Below are 25,116 nucleotides of genomic sequence, written 5' to 3'. Positions count from 1 at the left end.
AATGCTGGGAACTGAAGGAAAGATCGCTGTGGTTTATATCTTAATTAATGTAAAGATGTCATTCAAATATGCAAAGCCGGGTCCTGTTGCCGAGCGGCAGAGGGGCTTCCCCATTGCCAGGAAGATCAGGCCCAGCAATCCCGGCGTTGGTTTCCGTGGCGGGCTGCTGGTGCTCCCATTTTTCAGTCCTTCCCACCACGGAACCTGACATTGGGAGGAGAACAGCATCCAGCCCAAGTGTCACTACGAGCTGAGTTTCTATCTGTCCCTGAAGTTGTGAAGGTTGGGATTGGCCAAGTTGCTGTGGAACGTTCCCTGTCTCATTGAAAGGTTAATGCAGAAAATCACCTTTGATCACAGAGCCTTCAGGCAGTGGTCCACATACAATGTCCTTGAAGCTTTGCGGGAAAAGGAGATGGTGGATCCTGTCAGATGGTTCCCTGAGCAGACTGACAAACCCATTTGGCAGGATGCCTCATCACCAGAACTTTCAGACAAGTGGCAAAATGTAGCTTAGCTGGTGGTGAGAAGGGCCCTCTCTGTCAGATCCTTCATGCATGCCCAGCGTTTCAGTGCCACTGCATGCTGTCCTTGAGGCAGCTGCCGTAGGGAAGAGACTATCACCCACCTGCTTCTCTGTGCCTTTGCAAAGGAGGTGTGGAAAGAGATGCAGTGGTTTTTGTTGAGGTTCATCCCAAGCAACTCTGTAACACAGGACTCAGTGCTGTACTGTTCGCCCCCAGGGACGCACACTGAGATAAACATCAACTGTTGCTGGAGGACCATCAATTCAGTGAAAGACACTCTTTGGTCTGCCTGAAACTTGCTGGACTTCCAGCGCAAAGAGTTGTCCATGACCGAGTGTTGCAGACTGGCACATTCCAAGGTCCAGGACTACGTGCTGAGGGACGCACTAAAGCTTGGGGCAGCCGCAGCAAAGGCTCAATGGGGAAAGCCCACAGTCTATGGCCCTCTCACTACAGTACACCGAAGGGCTGGAACCCAGGTAAAACCCCTCAGACTGTATGCACCAGAGAATGTTTGGCATGAAATGTAAATGTATATTGTAAAGATAACCTATAATTATAACCTGTAAGTGTAGTGAGGCACCTCAGAGTGCCACATACTGTATTGAAAGAAATTGAATTGTATTACACTCTATGTAAAGTCAAATTTGAACTGTTATGTAATGCACTTTTACAAATTTCATGAATGAAGCATATTTTTTGGAAATATACTTCATGTGCAGAAATGTCCCAAGGTGCTTCATAAATGTGTAATTGGACACAAATACACGTCAAGCCAAAGCAGGAGTCATTAGAAGGGGTAACTAAAACCTTGATCAAAGAGATAATTTAGCCAACAGAATTATACACTATATACAGGATGCACTGCAGCAACTGAACAAGACTGCTTGGGCAGCACTGATTAATGTGCGTAGATGGGGTTTCTGGCCAAGTTTCAGAAGCGGAAAGTCTGAGGAAACTCAGGGCCCAATGTACTGAAATTCTGGAAACAAACAGCTGATCCATCAATGGCTGAAAGAAAAATGGCAGATGACTGTATTTTATTCATCACTGAGAGGGAGAAACCAGGAATTAACCCTGAAATATGTGCTCCATTCATTGACCAGGAGGAGGCCATTCAGCCCTTGACCTGCTCTGCCGTTCAGTGAGACTGCCGCAGGTCTGATGCAGCTCGGAAACATATAAGAAAACTAGTGTCTGTAACTATTTTTTTGTCAAAGTGGGGAAGGCTGTTAATCAGTGTGGGTCTTTCCTACATCTAAGCGTGGAATGGCTGGGGCAGGAGAGGGGAGTTGGCAATCCCTCGCCCTGTGATTTGAGGCTATAAACTATTCAGAGCTCTCGAAAGCCTGCACTCCCACATGTGCTTTGTGTAACAGGATAGTATTACATCGCGGATTACAATGTAATTAAAAATAAAAGACCTCAAAGAAGATATCGACTTTGGGGTAAAAATGTGATGCATTTGAGGCAGACTGGATTTTTCAGGAAACTTAAAAATATTTCTCCTTCCAGCTTGACCTCACATCATCGAGTTTTTTTAAAATTCTCTTATGGGATGTGGGCAATGCTGGCTACGACAGTATTTATTGCCAATCCCTAATCGCCCTTGAGAAGGTGGTGGTGATCGTCTTGTTGAACGACTGCAGTCAGTTGTAGCAGATTTGATGTAACTGAGTGGCTTGTTAGGCCATTTCAGAGAGGGGTTAAGAGTAAATCACATTGCTGTGCGTCTGGAGTCACATGTAAGACCAGACCAGGTCAGGACAGCAGATCTCCTTCCCTAAAGAACATTAGTGAACCAGTTAGGTTTTTCCAACAATCTGGTTGTGTCTTGGTCACCAATACTGAGGCTAGCTTTTTATTCCAGATTTATTTAATTAACTGAATTTGAGTTTCCAACTGTTGTGGTGGGATTTGAACTCATGTCTTCTGGATTATCGCTAAGTTAACTCTGTAATTAACTGAAACATTCTGTATTGAAGCAGCAACATAGCAACATAACTAGTCTTAGCTGAACAAACCTTTGGAACTATACAAAGCACCTGAGCAAGTAAGGGTGTGTCATCGGGAACAGACTGGACTGTTACACAGAAGAGGGAGGGAACAGCACCCCTAGGGACCTGGGCACTTCTCACCCAGCTCCCCGGGGACAAGTGTCCGCAGAAGCCCAGCTACAGGTCACTCACACACTGCATTCTCCCCTGCCCCTGGCACTGCCTCCTCCGGCTCACTTCCTCCTGGTGTGTGCAGAGGGGGAAGAAACAAACGTCAGGCTTGACTGAGAAGAAATCCTCGCTGCTGTATATCAGATTTTGAATGATAAACTGGCCAATCCTGGGCTTTGGCCAGAAACAGTAGTGCATTCTCCCCGGGGTTGGGTTGGGGAGGGGCAGGGGGAGTGAACTTGGTCTTGGGTAAGATGGCAATAACACATCAGACACCCCTTTCACACCACTGCTGATTTTCTTGCCCATTGACTTTGGCTCAAGTGTCAGCCGTGGCTTACTGGGTATTACTGGGCTCAGGAATCAGAGGGAGCAGTCCAGCCACACACAGACTGGAAATGGCCTGGCTTTGATCCCATCTCTCTGCCAAATCAGCCTCAGTTGACCTCTGTGGCCCGACATGGGGGAGGAAGAACCTGCGAGGACCTCCTCCTCCCTGACTGGAAGATGCGTACACTCACGGACTTTGGGTCAGGCCATCACTGCAAAGACCCCCGTGGTTAAATAGCCTGTGGACAGTGATTTGAGGAAAATTCAGCCAAAGCCCCTCCCACAGGGATGGTGGTCCGGAGTGTTGAAGCTGCACTGTTATATCTCCAATGGTGATGCAAGCTCATTCTGAATTTAGGGAACCAGGAAATTAGTGAATTCATCTGGCAGTCTGGGCTCCTACGTAAAGTGAGGTACCATGAGGTACCAGGTGAAGGTGGAGTTGCACCATCAGGAGGAGGACCAGAGAATATTCAGCGGTTAAAGCCATGAACAAACAGGCCCTCCACAACAGCAATGAAATTCTGCGCTGGTTCAAAACAATTTAAAAAAACAAAGGACTGAAAATCTGTTCTTAATAAAAGTCTAGACCAAACTCAGAAAAATATGGGGACTAGGATATTAGCCTAGAGCTGGCAGGAGCTATTGCTCAACCTATCCAGCCTTGTACAGTTGCATTCTTGGAGACTCAATTATTTACACTCTCACAAATTCAGAAGGCAACATCTTGGCTTCACTTGGTCTGCCGTCTCTGCTGATAGACGTGACTCTGCTATGCCAGGAGTTCAATTCCAGGAATCATGTTCTCGTACTGGCTGCTGTGAGTTTTGGTCCTTAACCTCACAGCTCCAGTGCCAGTCTGTGCAGAGTGAAAGGGTGTGGTTGGCAGTTGAGGTAACCTCCATTAACCTCAGCATCTATGGAGGTAGTGTGGGACGGGAGGGATAAACCAGCGAGGGGTTCCAGCTGCTGATTGCTGTCCAGGGATCAGCTCCTGGATTGGGAATCGGGGGCAGATTTTGAATCAATGCCCGATATACATTTTTTAAATTCATTATGTTATGACCAGGTGAGAAAGAGGTCTAGGGTTCCCTGTCAGCTTTCACCTGGTCTTACCGTAACAGGGTTTAATTTTAAACACAGTGTTTTGAGCTCCCCCTTGGTGAATCCTTGTTCACTGCTTTCCAATTATAAGGCAAAGAAACCAGCACAAACAGGTTTTCTTAGGTTTAAAGAAGAAAGGTTGAAATTTATTAAACTTAAACTCTAATTCGCTTAACAGCCACAGAAACGTGACACGCCCACGCTAGCATACATACGCGATACACGCATGCAGATAGAGACAGAAAAGAACAGAAGAAATAAAGTGGAAAAGTTTGAGGCAATATCAGAGGATGGTTTTGGTTACTGTTCTTCGAACTCACTGTAAAGTCTTTGATTGCAGGTCGGTCTTGCTTTTTGTTGGGGCCCAGTATTCTTCTTAAACCTTGTTCGATGTAGGAGACTTTTCTCTCTTGTGGTTCACCTGTCTTCAGTGGGTCCAGAGGTTTGTGAAGAAATTATGGGAGCAGACAGGAGAGGTCTTCTCAGTCCAGGAGCAAACAGTCTCTCTGAGTTCAAAAACTGTCCGTAGACAATTCAAAAACTCTCAAGTTGGCCAGCAGGTTAGTCACGTGACCAACTGGTGTAACCACTTCTGTGTTTGTGGATTCTCTTGTCCTAGCAAACCCTGGAATGCTCTTCTTACACACAAGGCCTGGTGATATAAGTTCATTTTAGGATAAGTGGATAAGGGAAGTAACCTCTCTTGTCCCTATTGGTATGCAAATGTCCTCCAGCCAAGTCTGGCAGCCCGTGTAACAGGCCTTCTCTGCTTCCCAGCAACAATTTGAAATTTGATGTCCATATGGCGATTAATATGCCTCATTCTTAACAGATGGGGGCCCAGCATGACAATTAATTGGATGTAGGCTAGGCCAACATTTATTTCCCATCCTGAATTGCCCTTGAGAAGGTGGTGGTGAGCTGCCTCTTTGAACTGCTGCAGTCCATGTGGTGTACTGCCATGCATTTAGGGAGGGGAGCTTCAGGATTTTGACCCAGCAGCAATGTTTTTCTCCGTTGACTTCCAACAGGTGATGGGGACAGGGGTGTAAAACGGACATGCGAGCCAAGCCCACCCAAGTGCATACTCATCACCGCCCAGGCAGATTGGGTTTGGGTGAATACAGCAGGAGATTCAGTTGTGCTGCATCACTTGCTCGGACAATGTCTTGGCCTTGCTCATGATAAACAGCCTCATGGACAAGGTACCCGGATGGCAGCACTGATAGAACCTGTACCCCGGCCCACTGCAAACACCTTCAAGTGGCAAACAGGACGGCAATGAAGGATTAGTTTCCACCTGCACAGTCCCCTCTGCTGGAATGTTTTTGAACAAGGAGGCTGGGGAAAAATCTAGTAAGTTCACACTTCAGGATTCAACCCCCTTCCACCTCTCCACCCCCACACCCAGGAGTGGAATCAACACTTTCTTTTGGTGCTATGCATTCTGAATAGCACGACATCACTGTACAAGTACAGGGTCATGCAATTGCCAGTATAACTCCTGTCAACTGGGTAAATGTTAGGGGGCAAAGGTGTAAATGGGCCTGATTTTAACTCCAGCTGGTTTTGGGTGGGTTGCTGTGTGGTGAGGTGAGCTAGGAACCCGTCCACTGATGCAGAATTGAACCCCAGGAGCTATCTTAACTCTCGGGCCTCACTTAAATCCACCGGTCAACTTCCAGCTGGTTGGCTGGGAAATTAGTGGAAAGCAGTGGAAAATGGATCAACTTCTAGGGCCATCTTGCAATCTGGATAGGGTGGTTGTGGCGGGGTATCACAGCTGAGGGGCAGAAAGCAGGAGACTGGATGGGAAGGGTTAGACAAAATATTTTCAAGCAATGGATTATTGGAGTATGGAATATGTTACAAGTGGCTATGAAAGATGAGGGAATCACAGAATTTAAGAGGGAACAAAGCGTTTACACCTCAACTATGGTTCGGTGGGTAGCGGTACTGAGGGATTGCTGCACTGTTGGAGGTGCTGTCTTTCAGATAAAACGTTAAAGTGATGCTCCATCTGCCCTCTCAGCTGGACGTAGAAGATTTCTTGCATTATTTCGAAGGAGAGTTCTTCCTGGTATCCAGGTCAATAGTTAGCCCTTGACCCACATCACTCAAAAAACAGATTACACAGTCATTGTCACATTGCTGTTCAGATCTTGTGTGCATATTGGCTGCTGCCGTCCCCTACATTACAACAAATACTACAATAACAACAACTTGCATTTGTATAGTGTCTTTAAATGCCCCAAGGTGCTGTACAGCAGCGTTATCAAACAAAATTTGATACTGAGCCATATAAGGAGATATTAGAAAAAAATGACAAAGTTTGGTCAAAGGTTTCAAGGAACATCTTAAAGGAGGAGGGAGAGGTCAAGAGTTTTAGAAATGGAATTCCAAAGCTGAGGGCACGGCCACCAAGCGGGAATGCTTTTGGGATGCTCTGAAGACACTCTGGGTGGACCAATCTGGCATAGGAATAATGAGCTGAATGACAGAATTCTGTGTCGAAGTTTCTATCATTTATAAATTGTCTTGTTCCTGCTACTTTACCTCGCAAGAGAAACTGCAGAAAAACAAGCTGGAACTTGTGCCAGCTCGGAAAGGAATTTGCGTGAGGCATATTGGCTCACAGCAATCCCAGATTTTGTTGTTCTCAGTCACACAATCTCTACACCTCTGGCGAAATGTGCAATTGTCTGCCTGCAACCTGTGTAAGAGACCCAGCTCTGTGTTATCACACTGTGAGATGGAGTGGAGTCTAATGCACACTTACAATTTAAAGATTCCACACGCAGTGCCAAGGTGGGTAGATGGAGTTAAGGTACAGACCTGCCCATGACCTGATTCAAATGGTGGAAGAGGCTTGAGTGGCTGAATGGCCTCCTCAACTTCCTATGTTCCAGAGTCGTAAATGTGTGATTTGAATCATGAGAATGTGTCACTAACTCCGTTTTATTTTGCATAGTCAATACCATCAGTACCTTCTTTATTCATTCTTGGGATATGCTCATTTCTGGCAAGGCAGACATTTATTGCCCATCCTCAGTTAGCCTTGTGAAAGTGATGGTAACTGTTCTTCTTGAACCGCTGCAGTCTGTTTAGTTTAGTGATACAGCACTGAAACAGGCCCTTCGGCCCACCGAGTCTGTGCCGACCATCAACCACCCATCTATACTAATCCTACACTAATTCCATATTCCTATCACATCCCCACCTGTCCCTATATTTCCCTACCACCTACCTATACTAGGGGCAATTTATAATGGCCAATTAACCTATCAACCTGCAAGTCTTTTGGCATGTGGGAGGAAACCGGAGCACCCGGAGGAAACCCACGCAGACACAGGGAGAACTTGCAAACTCCACACAGGCAGTACCCAGAATTGAACCCGGGTCGCTGGAGCTGTGAGGCTGCGGTGCTAACCACTGCGCCACTGCAGTCTGTGTAGTGAAGGTGCTCCAACAATGTCATTAGGTAGGATGTTCGGAGTGACGATGAAGGAACGTCCGATACGTGTCCAAGTGGCTTGGACAGGAACTTGGAGGTGGTGGTGTTCCTATTGCCTCTCCTGCCTTTGTCCTTCTAGGTGGGGGGAGGTCATGGGTTTGGGAGGTGCTGCTGAAGGAGCCTTGGCAAGTTGGTGCAGTATCTCCACAGAGCTATTTGCACACAATAGGGTTGTCACAGCATTCAAAAAGGGGCCGGAAAACAATTGAAGGAAGAATTATAGGAGGAAGGAGGAAAATGGGATTAGTTTGAGAGAAAACAGGAAACTGGGGCATCAATTCTGAGGGGCCAAAGGGCCTCTTGCATTTCTAACAGCTTACTCTCACAGCTCAGGGAAATGACATTGGGATACTGGGAAGTGGAAGCAGCTGTCGAAAAGAAGACAGCTGAATCCCAACAGCTCACTGTGCCCATTCCCCACATTTCAATCAGTATCTGAGCACTGGTTGTTCTGGAACTGAGTCTCGCAGTTCTGTTCCCCAACTTCGAAGAGCTGCAAAAAAACTAACATTTAAATTCCACCCAGCCAATTCCTGCATGATTAATCTTACATCTGGGTCAACATAAATGTAAACAGCATATCCAGCAAATGAGAGGAGTAAATACCTTTGAATAGTGTTCACTCTGATCCAGAGAGGCTGATTAGACAATTGCAACTGGACAAAACAACTAGCCAACCCAAGGCTTGCGTTGGTCCCACCTAGGAATTTACAATCGATGTCATAGCCAAGGCTTCTTCAGCAGCACCTTCCAAACCCACGACCTCCCCAACCTAGAAGGACAAAGATGTCACAGAATCCTGAACTCGGTCAGTTCACCTCAGAGAAACATTTATCCTGATTTATTATCTCCTAATAGGATTGGTTTTTAGCTCAGTCCAGGATCCAGGTATTATATTAGTGTGAAAAAGGCAAACAACACCTTATCATATCTCTCAGAAACATCTCCAAGCACTTCACACAACCAAATTGCTTTTAGATTCCAGACTTGCATAGCAACAAGATTCCAAAAAAACAGCAATCAGCTGAATAACTGGTTAATCTACTTGAGCTGCCTTCGGCTCATAAAATGGTTGGTTGTTCAATCCATGTTAGTTTATCCATCGAGAAATTTTAGTTTAGATTAGAGATACAGCACTGAAACAGGCCCTTCGGCCCACCGAGTCTGTGCCGACCATCAACCACCCATTTATACTAATCCTACACTAATTCCATATTCCTACCACATCCCCACCTGTCCCTATATTTCCCTACCACCTACCTATACTAGGGGCAATTTATAATGGCCAATTTACCTAACAACCTGCAAGTCTTTGGCATGTGGGAGGAAACTGGAGCACCCGGAGGAAACCCACGCAGACACAGGGAGAACTTGCAAACTCCACACAGGCAGTACCCAGAATTGAACCCGGGTCGCTGGAGCTGTGAGGCTGCGGTGCTAACCACTGCGCCAATGTTCCACAGTAACTCCCACCACAGTGCCCATCTGCTCCTTCAATGATCGCCCAACCCTGCTGAAGAAACCAACATCCGTGCTTTTGTTACCTCTAGGCTTGACCAGAATCATAGAATGGTCACAGTACAGAAGTAGGCCATTCAGCCCCATCATGCCCATGCCAGCACTCTGTAAGAGCAACTTAGCTAGTCCCACAACCTCCCCTGTTTTCCCCATAGCCCCGCAATTTTTTGCTCTTCAGGTGTTTATCCAATTCTCTTTTGAAAGCCATCATTGTACCTGCCTCCACCATACTCTCAGGCAGCGCATTCCAGATCCAAACCACTCGCTACGTAAAAAGTTTTTCCTGATGTCACCGTTGCTTCTTTTGTCATTCACTTCAAATCGGTGTCCTCTGGTCCTTGACCCTTCTGCTAATGGAAAGAGTTTCTCTCTACCTGCTCTGTCCAGACCCCTCATGATTTTCAACACTTCGATCAAATCTCCTCTCAGCTTCCTCTTCTCCAAGGAAAACAGCCGCAGCTTTTCCAATCTGTCCACACAACTGAAGTCCCTCATCCCTGGAATCATTCTCATAAATCTCTTCTACACCTTCTCTAAAGCCTTCACACTCTTCATAAAGTGTGTTACCCAGAATTGGACACAATAGCCCAGTTGAGACAGAACCAATGATTTATCAAGGTTTATCACAATTCCCTTGCTTTTGTAGTCTATGTCTCTATTCTCTATTTATAAAACCCAGATCCTGCCTTTTTAACCACTTTTTCAACCTGCCCTGCCACCTTCAAAGATTGTGCACATATACCCCCAGGTCTCTCTGTTTCTGCACCCCCTTTAGAATTTCACCCTTTATTTTATATTGCCTTTCCTCATCCTTCCTACCAAAATGTACCACTTCACACTTCTCGGCATTAAATTTCATCTTCCATGTGTCCGCCCATTCTACCATCCTGTCTATGTCCTCTTGAAGTCGACCACTATCCTCCTCACAGATCACAATACTTCCAAGTTTTGTGTCATCTGCAAATTTAGAAATTGTGCCCTTTAGACCCAAGTCAAGATCATCAACATAGATCTCCACTATTCCAATACTCTCCTGGCCAGCCTCTCACCCTCCGTAAATTTGAGCTCATCCATAAAAGAAATGTACATGGGCACTGGATAGTCTTTAAAGAATTATTACACAGTTTACAGCAATTATACATTCCTTCAAGGCACAAAAACCCCAAAAGTAAAGGCAGTAAACTGTGGATAACAAAGGAAATTAAGGATTGTATAAGATTAAAAGAAAAGGCCTATAAAGTTGCCAGAAATTTAAAAAAATAATTTTTTAAATTCATTCATGGGATGCAGGCGTCACTGGCTAGGCCAGCATTTACTGCCCATCCCTAACTGCCCTTGAGAAGGTGATGGTGAGCTGCCTTCTTGAACCGCTGCAGTCCGTGGGAGGTAGGTTCACCCACAGTGCTGTTAGGAAGGGAGTTCCAGGATTTTGACCCAGTGACAGTGAAGGAACGGCGATATAGTTCCAAGTCAGGATGGTGTGTGATTTGGAGGGGAACTTGCAGGTGGTGGTGTTCCCATGCATTTGCTGCCCTTGTCCTTCTAGGTGGTCGAGGTTGTGGGTTTGGAAGGTGCTGTCTAAGGAGCCTTGGTGCGTTGCTGCAGTGCATCTTGTAGATGGTACACAATACTGCCACTGTGCGTCGGTGGTGGAGGGAGTGAATGGTTGTGAGTGGGGTGCCAATGAAGCAGGCTGCTTTGTCTTGGACAGTAGTAAACCTGAGGATTGGGAGGATTTTAGAATATAGTAAAGGAGGACGAAGAAACTGCTAAAGAAAGGGAGAATAGAATATGAATGAAAGCTAGCAAAAAATATAAAAACGGACTGCAAAAGCTTCGACAGGTATGTAAAAAGGAAATGTTTGACTAAGAAAAATGTGGGTCCATTACAGGCAGAGTCAGGAGAATTTATAATGGGGAGTAGAGAAATGGCAGAGAAGCTAAATGATTACTTTGTGTCTGTCTTCACTGAGGAAGATACAAGAAATCTCCCAGAATTAGAGATCCAAGGGATTAGGGGAAATGAGGAATTGAAGGAAATTAGTATTAGTAGGAAGGTTGAATTGGAGAAATTAATGGTTGATAAATCCCAGGACCTGATATTCTACATCCCAGAGTGTTGAAAGAGGTAGCTATGGAGATAGTGGATGCATTGGTGATCATCTTCCAAAATTCTATAGATTCTGGAGCGATTCCTGCAGAGTGGAAGGTTGTAAATGTTACCCCACTATTTAAGAAGGGAGGGAGAGAAAACAGAGAATTACAGACCTGTTAGCCTTTCATCAGTCATTGGGAAAATGTTAGAATCTATTCTAAAGGATGTGATAAATGGACACTTGGATAATAATGATCTGATTGGGTATAGTCAACGTGGATTTATGAATGGGAAATCATGTTTGATGAACCTGTTGGAGTTTTTTGAGGATGTTACTAACAGAATTGATAAAGGGGAGTTGGTGGATGTGGTATACTTGGATTTTCAGAAGGCTTTTGATAAAGTCCCTCACAGGAGGTTGGTTAGCAAAATTAGAGCACATGGGATAGGAGGTAATATACTGGCATGGATTAAGGATCGGATAACAGGCAGAAAACAGAGAGTAGGAATAAAAGGGTCATTTTCGCGTTGGCAGGCTGTGACTGGGGGGGGTACCGCAGGGATCAGTACTTGGGCCCCAGCTGTTCACAATATATATCAATGATTTGGATGTGGGAACCAAATGTAATATTTCCCAGTTCGCAGATGGCACAAAACTAGGTGGGAATGTGTGTTGTGAGGAAGATGCAAAGCTGCTTCAAAGGGGATTTGGACAGACTTAGTGAGTGGGCAAGAAGGTGGCTGATGGAATATAATGTGGAAAAATGTGAGGTTATCCACTTTGGTGGGAGGAATAGATGTGCAGGGTATTTCTTAAATGGTAAGAAATTAGAAAGTGTAGATGTACAAAGGGACCTGGGTGTCCTTGTCAATAAGTCACTGAAAGCTAACATGAAGGTGCAGCAAGCAAGTAGGAAGACAAATGGTATGTTAGCCTTTATCACAAGAGGATTTGAGTACAGGAGTAGTGAAGTCTTGCTGCAATTGTATAGAACCTTGGTTAGGCCGTACCTGGAGTACTGTGTGCACTCTATGATTCTCCACCGACTCCGACACCCCTTCTTCGCCACAGACTCCTCGAGCTCACCTCTTCACCGCTGCCTCAATGAGGTCACCTACCTCCCTCAATGCTTTTTATTGGCCAGTGCCCATGATTGACAGCACCAGGATTGACAGGCCTGAACGAAGCACATGCTTTGATTGGTGAGCTGGATTGAAATCTTTGGCAGGACGGAGTGTGGCCCGGGGGCCGTATGTTGGACAACCTTGATCTATAAGCTGCACTGCAGCAACTCGCCAAGGCTCCTTAGGCAGCACCTTCCAACCCCACGACCTCTACCAACTAGAAGGACAAGGGTAGCAGATGCATGGGAACACCACCACCTGCACATTCCCCTTCAAGCCGCACACCATCCTGACTTGGAACTATATCGCCGTTCCTTCACTGTCGCTGGGTCAAAACCCTGGAACTCCCTTCCTAACAGCACTGTGGGTGTACCTACCCCACATGGACCACAGTGGTTCAAGAAGGCAGCTCACCACCACCTTCTCAAGGGCAATTAGGATGGGCAATAAATGCTGGCCTTATTAGCAACGCCCACATCCCATGAACAAATTAAAAAACCCTCCTGGGTGTCCAGGTTCCTCGTGAGTGTTGGTCTGGAACTGGACAGCAAGCAGTTCTGGGAAACATGAACGGGGAGAACAAAGATTGGAAAACGTGAAACTTTCATCGGGATAGTAAAGCCAGCTCTTGGCCAGGCAGCACACAAACTCGAGCCAAATCTATTCCAGGACCTGGCTTCATGACAGCAGCCAGGGGCTCACATTCTGTAACTAAATCACAGCGTGCAACATCAAAGAGCTGTTTTCCACGAAGGGGAGACCACATGACCGGCCAGCCTCCTCCTTCAAACTTTAGTATGGGCCACTTGTTGGGTTCCTGTTTGCACTCCAATTTTCTTAAGGTACTTGTCTCCTGTTACTTTCCCTCCTCATTTCTTTTACAAGGTATTACCTAGCATTTACAACACAGAAACAGGCCATTTAGCCCAGCTCGTCTGTGCTGGTGTTTATGCTTCATAGGAGCCTCCTCTCACCCTTCTCCATCTCACCCAATCAGCATATCCTTCTAGTCCTTTCTCCCTCATGTGCTTATCCAGCTTCCCCTTAAATGCATCGGTACTATTCACCTCAACCACTCCCCGTGGTAGCACATTCCACATTATCACCACTCTCTGGATAAAGAAATTTCTCCTGAATTTCCTGTTGCATTTATTAGTGAATATCTTCGATTTTTGACCTGAAGTTCTGGTCTTGTCAGAAACACCTTCTCTGCATCTACCCTATCAAATCCTTTCATAATCTTGAAGATGTTTATCAGGCCACCCTCCAGTCTTCTCTTTTCTAGAGAAAGGAGCCCCAGCCTGTTTAATCTTTCCTGATGGGTATAAAACTCTCGGTTCTGGTATCATTCGATTCATTTTAATGAATTTTCTGTCCATCAAGTTGAAGGTTTTCTGCAAGGGAATGAAAACCTGCATCAAAGTTATACAGTCCCAGGGAAAATGCAGCACAGGTTAGATACAGAGTAAAGCTCCCTCTACGCTGTCCCCATCAAACACTCCCAGAGCAGGTACAGCATGGGGTTAGATACTGAGTAAAGCTCCCTCTACACTGTCCCAGTGAATTTTATAAGGTTGCAATAAAACTTCCCAGATTGGAGTATCACATATCTTTACTTTTCTCTCCTCGTTTAAAATCTACCTCTTAGACCAAGCTTTTGGTTATCTGCCCTAATATCTCCTTATGTGGCTTGGTGTCAAACAAAAAAAAGGGGTTAGATGCAGAGTAAAGCTCCCTCAGCACTGTGTCCCCATCAAACACTCCCAGGACAGGTACAGCACTGGGGTTGGCTGCTGCCTAATTGGAAGTGCTGAGTAGTTAATGAGGTTCAGCTGACTGTGGCTGTGTGCTGGAGGCTGGAAGACTGCTGCAAGAGGGAGAGATAGATTGAAAGAAAGGTTTTTTCACATTGGCAACAATGGAAGGCAGAGAACTGGAAGCTCTTCTGTGAGTTTGTTTCATATTGAAGTCTTTTTCACTGATTGTTGGGGGTGGGGGAAGAAGAGACCTGAAGACTTTGGGTGGGGCTGTATTGTTCAATAGGGAGCTCCTGTGTTTAACATCTTTGGATAGGGAGCTCCCTCCCCACCCCAACTACCAAGCCTGGGACAGCTGGAGCTGCCCAGGTGAAGAGACTTATTATCTCAACATCAAAAGAAGCATGTGCCTGGGTAGCTTACAGCTGATCCAGGTAAAGACATCGCCCCACCCTCCCAACTGGAAGACCAGCTAAAAGACTTCTTTTTTGTAAATACCAACAAAGACTGAATACTCCTGGCCTTCCTCTCCCTCAGTCTTGTCCTCTTTGCTATAATCCTTTAAGTGTTTGCATTTTCGATGTATTATTGTATTTACTTTTATTTTTGCTCTCAACACACAGTGCGTGTAACTCTTCTACCCTGTGACCTCTCAGTCCTCTCCGGTGGCGGGGCCTTCCTATGCTGCAGCAGCTGTGGCAGCCGCTCCTGTGGCCCCGTCACCATTTAAAATCTTAGATCAAAGCATGGGGTGAAGAGTTACACCCACCCAACCATGACTATTCTTGTGTTAAGGCAATGGCCGAGGTTGTCGGCCCCTCGGCCATTGTGGCAGCCTCAAAGATGTATAGGAAGGCTGTGTTCTTCCTGAAGACTGAGCGGGTGGTGTCCCTCGCCCTGAGTAAGGGGCTCACAGTGGGTGGGAGCTGTCTCCTGGTTCGGGTCCCCAGGTTCCCCCTGCCACCACCACCATCAAGGCTGCAAAGCCTGGGCAGGAGCTCCCTAGCCCTCAGGATGGAGGGGAGGGGGAGGCTTCTGTACATGCAGCTCTTCCTGAAGGAGCAAGTGGAGTCCTGCTTGTGGTGGAGGAGCCTGGGGGCACCTCCCTTTCTGCCACTGGGTGGGAATCCCTGACTGGAGGGGAGGACGAGGCCCCAAAGGGTCAGTTCACGGACTCCCAGGCCTCCTGTAATTTCTGCAGCCTGGACGAGTCCGTGTTCCACGTATATATGGAGTGTGTGAGGTTGCAGCCCCTGTTTGAGTATTTAAAGGGGCTGCTCCTAAAGATTTGGCTGCACTTCAGCCCCACGCTCCTGATCTTTGGGCCCCCGGTGTGGAGGGCAGTGGGCCGGGGGAGGATCTCCTTGTCAGTCTGCTCGTGTGCTTGCCAAGGTGGCAATTCACCGGTCCGACCACCCTGATTGCCTGCCCCTCTTCCACGGTTACGTTCGCGCCCGGGTGTCCCTGGAGAAGGAGCATGCGGTGTCCGCCGGTACGCTTGAGGCCTTCTGTGACCAGTGGGCACCGTAGAGACTGGAGTGCATTGTTGACGCTGAGAATGGCATTTTAATTTGAGTTTTGTTTCATTTATTCGATTTTAATAAAGTTACTTTATAAAGTGTATATAAGGGGGGCCTGAGGAATAAAGGCCCCTTCGATCTAAAATGCATAAAAGGGGCCTGGGGTATAAAGGCCAGCTTAAAAAAAAAAGGGGGGGGGAAACGGGTTAGATACAGAGTAAAGCTCCGTCTACACTGTCCCATCAAACTGGTCTGTTGGATTCACTGAGCAGTCAGGCCAATATTAATGTGTTGAACTTCTCCAAGTGATACAGTGGTGGGAAATGTGTGACTGGAAATTGGTAGCTGGACATCTGTATGTGCAACAGGTGACCTCACACCCCTGACTATATCTTTTAAACCTCAAAATATTTACAAAGAAATCAGAAATAGATCAAATTGGAACAGTTCAGTTCAGGTCACCCCAGCTAAGCCTGTTAACATCATGTTCTTGTCTCTTATACTGTACCATGCACTTCAAATAAACAACACAGTGAGTTTCTTATGAGTGTCTTCAGTGAGTCATTGAGTTACAAAAAATACTCAGCAACATTTGTAATGTCACATGCATGGATTCACCACACACACATTTAAATAGTTTCTCAGTCTGTTCCCTTCACAGCAACAAACCAGTCAGATCTGGATTAATTTTAAAAATCTCACAGTCTTGTTCTCAATTTCTTACTCTGTGCTGCACAGAGAGTGACATATATAGAGACAGAGAGGTAAAGAGGGAAAAAAACATATATATAGAGAGATAAAGAGAGCGAGAGAGATATATACAAAGATAGATAAAGATATATATATTGAAAGAGATACAAAGAGAGCGTGAGGTAGTTCAAGAGAGAAGTCAAGATAGATATATATATATATATATATATATATATATATATATATATAGAAAGATTAAAAAGAGAGAGAGGTAGATGAAGATATCTATAGAGAGACAGACAGTCAGGGGATTGAATCGTCCACCATAGGCACTCAAGCAGTGAGACCACTCACTGTCAGCTGACCAACACCGCACTGGGACAACTTTGCAGGATTTTCTGAGGATCTTCACCATTCTGGATGTCATACAGTTGTTCCTGATTTTGGGTATTAATCCCTCAGCATATATGTCTATCTTTCTATCTATATCCCTCAGTGTGTCTATCTGTCCATCTCTTAGTCTATCTATCACTCTAACTCCAGTCCCTTGTTGTGTTTAACCCTTCATTCCTGATCTCTGAGTGTGTCTAATCTTCCATTCACCCACCGAGTTATCATTCGGAATGTCCGTGCAGTGTAAAAGCTGAGCTAGCGACTGGAATGCATGATCCCTATCTAACTCAGTGCGTGAAGAAATTCCATTAGTGCTATAACTCGCATCTTGGCCTGTAAGGCAAATAGGTATACAGCTTTAAACAGCGCATTTCAAGGGAATGAGGTAAGACAGGTTGAGTAAGAGGTGCTGACACTCAAAAAAAAAAAACCTTGAAGTTAAATGGGCAACCAGAATGAAAACAACTAGCAAACACCATATAGAATCATAGAATGGTTATAACACAGAAGGAGGCCATTTGGCCCATCATGTCTGATCAAACAAACTAAACAAAAAAACACTTTAGTCTGTAGAGAAAAAAGATGACACAATTTTCTCGTAAAATGATAGAAAAAAAGAAAGGCAGAGGAACAAAGGGGGAACTGGAAATACGCAGGTCTGTAGCTGCCAAACACAACAGTAATATTAGCAAACGGCTTATCAAAGGAGATCAGAAGTTCCTCAAGGATGTAAATAAAAGCAAAACTGAGGGTGAACTAAAAATACATAAAATCCTAAAGGATTTATTTCTGGAAGTAGGAAAGAAAGAACTTGCATTTATATAAAATCTTTCATGTCCTCACAACATCCTGTGCACTCACCTGAAAGCCAGTGGCTTTCTTCTGAACTGTGGACACTGTTATACGAAAGCGAGATGAATGATCAGTTAATCTGTTTTTGGAGGTGTTAGTTGAGGAAGGAAGGTTGGTTCAAGCACACTAGATGCTGTGGAATTTTCCACACCTATCTGAACAGGTAGATAGGGCCTTAGATCAACACCTCATTTGAAAGATGAGACTCTTGATAGTATAGCACTCCCTCAGTACTGCACTGGAGGACCGGCCCAGATTACGTGTTCTAATCCTGGGATGGGGCTTGCAGTATACATCATATAGAGGAAGCACTGAATGGATGACAACCATCCCAGGAGATCTACAAATAAACAAATGACTTTGACGTCATTTCCAATGATGCAATATACAGTTTAAAGATCAAAGCCCTACGGGAAAAGGAAACGGTGGATCCTGTCGGATGGTTCCCCGAGCAGACCGTCAAAGTCATTTGGCGGAATGCCTCATCACCAAAGCTTTCAAACAAGCACCAAGACGTAGCTTGGCTGGTGGTGAGAAGGGCCCTCCCCGTCAGATCCTTCATGCACACCCGAAGTCTCGCCCCCTCCGCACAGTGCCCCCGCGTTGGCTGTGGTGGGGAAGAGACGGTCGCCCACCTCCTCCTGGAATGTGCCTTTGCAAAGCAGGTGTGGAAAGAGATGCAGTGGTTTTTGTCAAGGTTCATCCCAAGCAGCTCTGTAACACAGGAGTCTGTGCTCTACGGGCTGTTCCCAGGGACGCACACCGAGACAAACATCAACTGCTGCTGGAGGACTATCAATTCGGTGAAAGACGCCCTTTGGTCTGCCCGAAACTTGCTGGTCTTCCAGCGCAAAGAGTTGTCCACCACCGAATGTTGCAGACTGGCACATTCCAAGGTCCAAGACTACGTGCTGAGGGACGCACTAAAGCTTGGGGCAGCCGCAGCAAAGGCTCAATGGGGAAAGACCACAGTGTAAGGTCCCCCCACTAAGCTGGACTGAGGGGCTGGATCCATGGGAAACCCCTCGAACTGTATCGTTAATATTCTCAATTGCTGTAAATGTAAAACTGTAATTGACATGACAATTGTGAAACGGAAGGGTTGGGAAGAAACTCATGACAGTATTGAAGGAAACTGATCTCCCTTGCAATGTTTGTATTTTTGGTGCTGTTTGGAAACGGTTTGGCAATGTAATTTTTACAGATTTTTATGAATAAAGTATATTTTGGAAATAAAAAAAAAGTTTAAAGATCAAAGCCAATAAATCCTCAGGGATGGGTGTTAAATAGAAAAAGATAAAGGATTTCATTCATTTAACACCTTTCATGACCACAGGATGCCCAAAAGCGCTTAACAGCTAATGAAGTGCTGTCACTGTTGTAATACAGGAAAGACAACAATTTTCGCACAGCAAGATCTCACCAACAGCAATGTGATGATCTGTTTTTAGTGGAGTGGGTGGAGTGGGTCACTGGTATCAGACCCACCGGCCGTCAATGTCTCCGCTTTAAAGACGTCTGCAAATGCGACATGAAGTCCTGTGACATTGATCACAAGTCGTGGGAGTCAGTTGCCAGCGATCACCAGAGCTGGCGGATAGCCGTAAAGGCGGGGCTAAACAGTGGCGAGTCAAAGAGACTTAGCAGTTGGCAGGAAGGACAGAAGCGCAAGGAGAGAACCAACTGTGTAACAGCCCCGACAACCAATCTTATCTGCAGCATCTGTGGAAGAGTCTGTCACTCTAGAATTGGCCTTTATAGCCACTCCAGGCGTTGCTTCACAAACTACTGACCACCTCCAGGCACTTACCCATTGTCTCTCGAGACAAGGAGGCCAAAGAAGAAGAAGGGTGATGAAAGATAAATATTGGCTAGGGCACTGGGGAGAACTGACCTTCTTCAAAATAGTACTGTGGGATTACTTACATCCAGGCAGGGCCTGGTTTTAATGTCTCCTCTGAAAGACAGCACCTCTGACAGTATCAGGCTGGATTTCATACTGAAGATTTTGGAGTGGGAGTTGAGTCCATAAGGCAAACATGCTACCCACTGAGCCATGGCTGTGCTCACCCAGTTACTGTCTCTGATGTAAGGCTAGAGATGAAACCTACAAAGTGCTGTAAGTCTTTATGAGCAAGTCAATGAGTACAGGGAAGATATCACTGGATTGGAGAAAAACCATTTTTTAAATTAGGGAACGGTTGTGTTACTAGGCTAGTAATCCAGAGGCCCTGACTAATGATGTGGAAGTTGTGAGTTCAAATCCCAACAGAGCAGCTGAGGAATTTACATTCAATTAATGTAATAAATCTGGAATAAAAAGCTAGTAGCAGTAATGGTGACCATGATTATCATAAAAACCCATTTGGTTCACTAATGTCCTTTAGAGAAGGAAATCTGTCATCCTTGTCCAGATCCACGGCAATGTGGTTAACTCTTATTCGCCCCTGGAATGGTCTCGCAAGCCGCTCAGTTGTCAAGGAGGGAGCTCACCGCCACCTCTCAAGGACAGGCAGGGATGGGCAATAAATGTTTGCCTTGCCAATGACACATCTCTTGAATGAATAAAAAAAACTGTACCAGCCAATAATTGTACATCAATAGCTGGCAAAACATTGGCATCAGTCTTTATGAACAAATGTAAAATTTACACAAATATAATGGCCTCATTAATGCTAGTCAACACGGTTTCAGAAGGAGAGATCCTTCTTGATCAACTGCCTTGAAATTTCTGAAGAAGTGAAGTTCCAAGTGAGTACTGGAAAACCTTATGAATTGTGAACTGAGACTTCCAGAAAGTTTTCAATAAAGTGCTGAATGAAAGGCTGTTGCATTGGTATAGGCCCAGGTATAAACTGAAGAGGGATTCGGAATTGGTTGAAAGGGAGGAACGAGTGGGTGTTATCTGGGAGAGCAGCGGCAGACTGGGAGATATGCTGACAAGGGGAGCTTGTGCTACATTTTGCTGCAGCAAAATGCTGAATCTTTGGAACTAAATTATTTTATTTTCATGCTGTTTTTAGCATAGGCAGCTCACTTAAATGACGTCTTCATCTGTGACCATGAATAACGAAAATTAATCCTCAGTCTTGTGTACATCTTCAGTTCTCTTAACCCTCTCTTCTATCTTTTTTTGTCACTTTCTCTCTTTCCCTGCGTATTCAAACTGCTTTTTAACTCTGTGTCTGACCTCTCTTTTTGTTTGAACTTGTCTCTATTCCTGCCTGTCCTCCCTGTCTCTGAACTTATTTTGCTCTCTATCTCCTGCACTTCTTTCTCCCTCTGTCTATCTAAACTTTTTCTCTCTCTCTCTCTCTCGCAACTCGAACTATTATTTTTCCCTGTGTCTCTGGAATTGTTCTCTCTCCCCGTGTGATAAAGTTCTGTTGGCCTTGGTCTTGGTCCCAATCTGATTCAGATGAGCTGAGTAATAAAGGAGATGTTGGCAGTAATAACAAAGCTCTAAATCAGAGTAAATCCTGCTAGGTACTAAAAAAACAAACTTGCGTTATATAGTGCCTTTCAGATCCCCAGGATGTCACAATGACGTGTGCAAGCTGTCGAATTGTTGCAAAAATCTAACAGGGTCTGTATCTTTTAGGGATGGAATCCTCTGGCCTACATATGACTCCAGTCCCGCATCAAGGTGATTGGCTCTAAACTGCCCTCTGAAATGGGCTAGCAAGCAACTCAGTGAAGAGAAGACTTCACAGGGCAGCTAGGGATAGAAAATAAATACCAGTCTTGTAGCAATGCATATTTCCCACAGTGAACTTTGTACTGATCCAAGTGTGCAGGATTTGAATGTTCCAAGCCACGAACCAAGCCTGAAATATTCACATGGGCCCCACTTTTGCCAAGGATGGCATTTTACCCCTGCCTCTTGCCTCCAGCCTCAATCTAAATGTGACCCCCAACCCTAAACTGAAGCCCAATCTTCAATCTAATGCTAATCTCAACTAAATCTAATCCTAAACCCAATTTATTCCTAAATCCCATCCTGAATCTAAATCTGCATTGAACCCTCAATCTAACTCTAAACTCAACTCAATCTATTCCTAAACCCATCCCTAAATCTCATCCTGAATCTAACCCTATGTGACAATCTCTGTCTAATCCTAAATTCTGTCAATTTGACTATGGAGATTTCAGTTTAAAATTAAATCACGAGGCTGTTCTATATGTGTGAGTGTGTATGTGTGTGTTGGTTTGTGTGGGGGGGGGGGTGCGGGTAAATGCAAATTATTTCACAAATCCATTTACCTCAAACCCATTGCTTTTCCCCCATTCTGTACTTGCTGAAGTCACTGTTTCTTCTGCTGGCTGTTGTCACTCACTGAATCTCCCTCTGGCTGAAGTCAGTACTTCCCCCAACGGCTGAACTCAGTACTACTCTTCAGTGATGTTAATCCAATCTAGACCTGTGACTTTTCACAAAATATTTCTTATTTCCATACTGCTGGAACAATGAACTTTACAAGCAGTAACTGCCCTTCACTCTAGGTTTGCTTGAATGATGAAAGATTAACACTGGTGGTATTTATAATACCATGTTAGGGGAGGCAGTGGTGTTGGAGTATTGTCACTGGACTAGTAATCCAGAGCCCAGGGTATTGCTCTGGAGACATGGGTTCAAATCCCACCACAGCAGATGCTGAAATTTGAATTCAATTAATAAATCTGGAATTTAAAAGCTAGTCTAATGGTGACCATGAAACCATTGTCAATTGTTGTAAAAACCATCTGGTTCACTAATGTCCTTTAGGGAAGGAAATCTGCTGTCCTCACCTGGTCTGGCCTACATGTGACTCCACAGCAATGTGGTTGACTCTTAAATGTCCTCTGAAATAGCCTAGCAAGCCACTCAATTGTCAAGGGAATTTAGGGATAGGCAACAAACGCTGGCCTAGTCAGCGACACCCACATTCCACAAAAATAATATTAAATGTTCTTACCTTCCTCAAATGATTACTTTTGGCATGATTACAAATCCTTTCCATATCTGCCTTTAGCAAGTCATTGAAGACAAAACAGATGACAATTCCGTCAGAATCCCAAGTAGGTGATCATCTCTAAAACTTGTCATAGTTCATGGACATTCCTGCAGGCATGAATCGGGCATGGATTTCAGATTTATCCACAAATAGCTGTGCAGGGAACAACCCCAGACCCGCCAAACTGCAGAATTCAACCTGTTAAAACATGTGCGGCAAGAAATAGAAGCAGAAAGCATTGTGGTGCAAGAATGCAAATTTGCGTTTCAACTTTGCATGTTTCTAAAAAAAAAGCAAATTTGCTCCTACTTGACTGAATGGTGTGCCCCAGGGATCAGAGTCGGAATCTCTACTGTCTCTAATCTACATGAAATATCTGAAATTGTAAACAATGTCAGTCAAGGCTCAGTGGGGTAGCTTTCTTACCTCGGAGTTAGAAGGTTGTGGGTTTTAGTGCCACTCCAGAGATATGGGTACATAATCCGAACAAATACTCCCAGTGCTGTACTGAGGTGGTGCTGCACTGTCAGCAGGTCATAGAATCATTATGGCACAAAGGACGCCATTCAACCCTTCGAGTTCATGCTGGCTCTCTGTCGAGCAATCCAGTCAGTCCCATTCCCCCACTCTGTACCCGTAGCCCGGCAAGTTTATTTCCCTCAAGTGCCCATCAAATTTTCTTTTGAAATCATTGATTGTCTCTGCTTCCATCACCCTCATAGGCAGTGAGTTCCAGGTCATTACCATTCACTTACTCACATCCCCCCTGCATTTCTTGCCCAAAACCGTAAAAACCTGTGTCCCCTAGTCTTCGTACCATGATGCCTTATTTTGGATGAGATGCTAAATTGAGGTCTTGTCTGCTCTTTCAGGTGAACTTGAAAGATCCCATGAAACTTTTGAAGAAGAGCAGGAGAGTTCTCCCTGTTGTCCTGTTAAATATTAATCCCTCAACCAACACTGCTAACACAGATTATCTGGTAATTATCACACTGCTGTTTGTGGGAACTTTCTATGTGCAAACTGGAAGTTACGTTTCCTCTATTATAATAGTGACTACACTTCAAAAGTGCCTCATTGGCTATAAAGCACTTTGGGATGTCCTGAGCTCGTGAAATTTGCTTTATAATCCAAGTTCTTTTTTTTCTTAAAAGACTTGGATTTAGAAACTGCAAATTGGTTAGATTTGCAAATTATACTAAATTCCAAAGGATAAGGGAAGAGAGCGTAAGTGTCTGATGAAGCTGCTAACAAATTACAGAACGTCATAGACAGTATTTACAAGTGGGCAAAACCACAGCAAAATTTAATTGAATGACAGATAGATGAAAGGTCTTACATTGGAAGAAAAATATTGAGCATAATTACTCAAAGAATGATGTTGAAGTGTTTGGAGAGAGATGAGGGATTGATTGTAAACTCATGACTTTGTCCAGTGGAACAGCCATATCACCAAATCAATAGAGTATCAGTCTGAAGCTGCATACAACTCCAGCCACACCCCAAGTACTGAAAGAAGGAAAAAAAGAAAGACTTGCATTTATTTGATGCCTCAAAATGTCCCAAAAAGCTTTACAGCCAATGAAGCACTTTTGAAGTGTAATCACTGATATAATGTAGGAAATGTGGCAGCCAATTTGCAAGATCAATGTTACAGAAGCAGCAATGAGATAATGACCAGATAATCTTTTTAGGTGAGGGATAGATATTGGCCAGGACACTGTGCTATGTTTTGGTCAGCTCAGCACAAAGGATATATCTCATCTGTGGAACTGGTGCAGCAATGCACATAAGGCTGACCCCTAGTGTCACAGAGTGACTGACAGGGAAAGGTAGAAGAAATTGGACTCATTAACATTGAAAGGAGATAAATGATAGGGGAGCTCATGAGGTTATGTGAGATATTGAGCAGACTGGAAAAGGAGAATTCTGAGCACAAGCAAAGCTGCAATTGTAAAACAAAGGGGACAGTGCTGGATAAGTTCAAGAGTAATGCCAGAAAACACTTCTTCACAAAAAATGTGATCCATGTGTGCAGTTCTGGTCACCTCATTACAGAAAGGATGTAATTGCACTAGAGAGGGTACAGAGGAGATTTACGAGGATGTTGCCAGGACTGGAAAAATGCAGCTATGAGGGAGGTTTGGAGAGGCTGCGGTTGTTCTCCTTGGAACCGAGAAGGCTGAGGAGAGATCTGATTGAAATGTCACCTTAGCAGAGAGGTCAGTGACGAGGGGCATAGATTTAAAGTGATTGGTAGAAAAATTAGAGGGGAGATGAGGAAAAACTTTTTCACCCAGAAGGTGGTGGGGGGCTGGAACTCACTGTCTGAAAAGGTAGTTGAGGCAGAAACCCTCAACTCATTCAGAAGGAGTCTGGATATGTACCTTGAGTGCCGTGATCTGCAGGGCTATGGACCAAATGCTGGAAGGTGGGGTTAGAACGGGTGGAACATTTTTCAGCCAGCACAGACACAATGGGCCATGTGGCCTCTTTCTGTGCCATAAACTTTTTATGATTCTACGTCTG

This window comes from Heterodontus francisci, chromosome 26, assembly GCF_036365525.1.
Source record: "Heterodontus francisci isolate sHetFra1 chromosome 26, sHetFra1.hap1, whole genome shotgun sequence".
Classification (NCBI taxonomy): Eukaryota; Metazoa; Chordata; class Chondrichthyes; order Heterodontiformes; family Heterodontidae; genus Heterodontus; species Heterodontus francisci.
Note: the sequence above shows the minus strand (reverse complement) of the source record.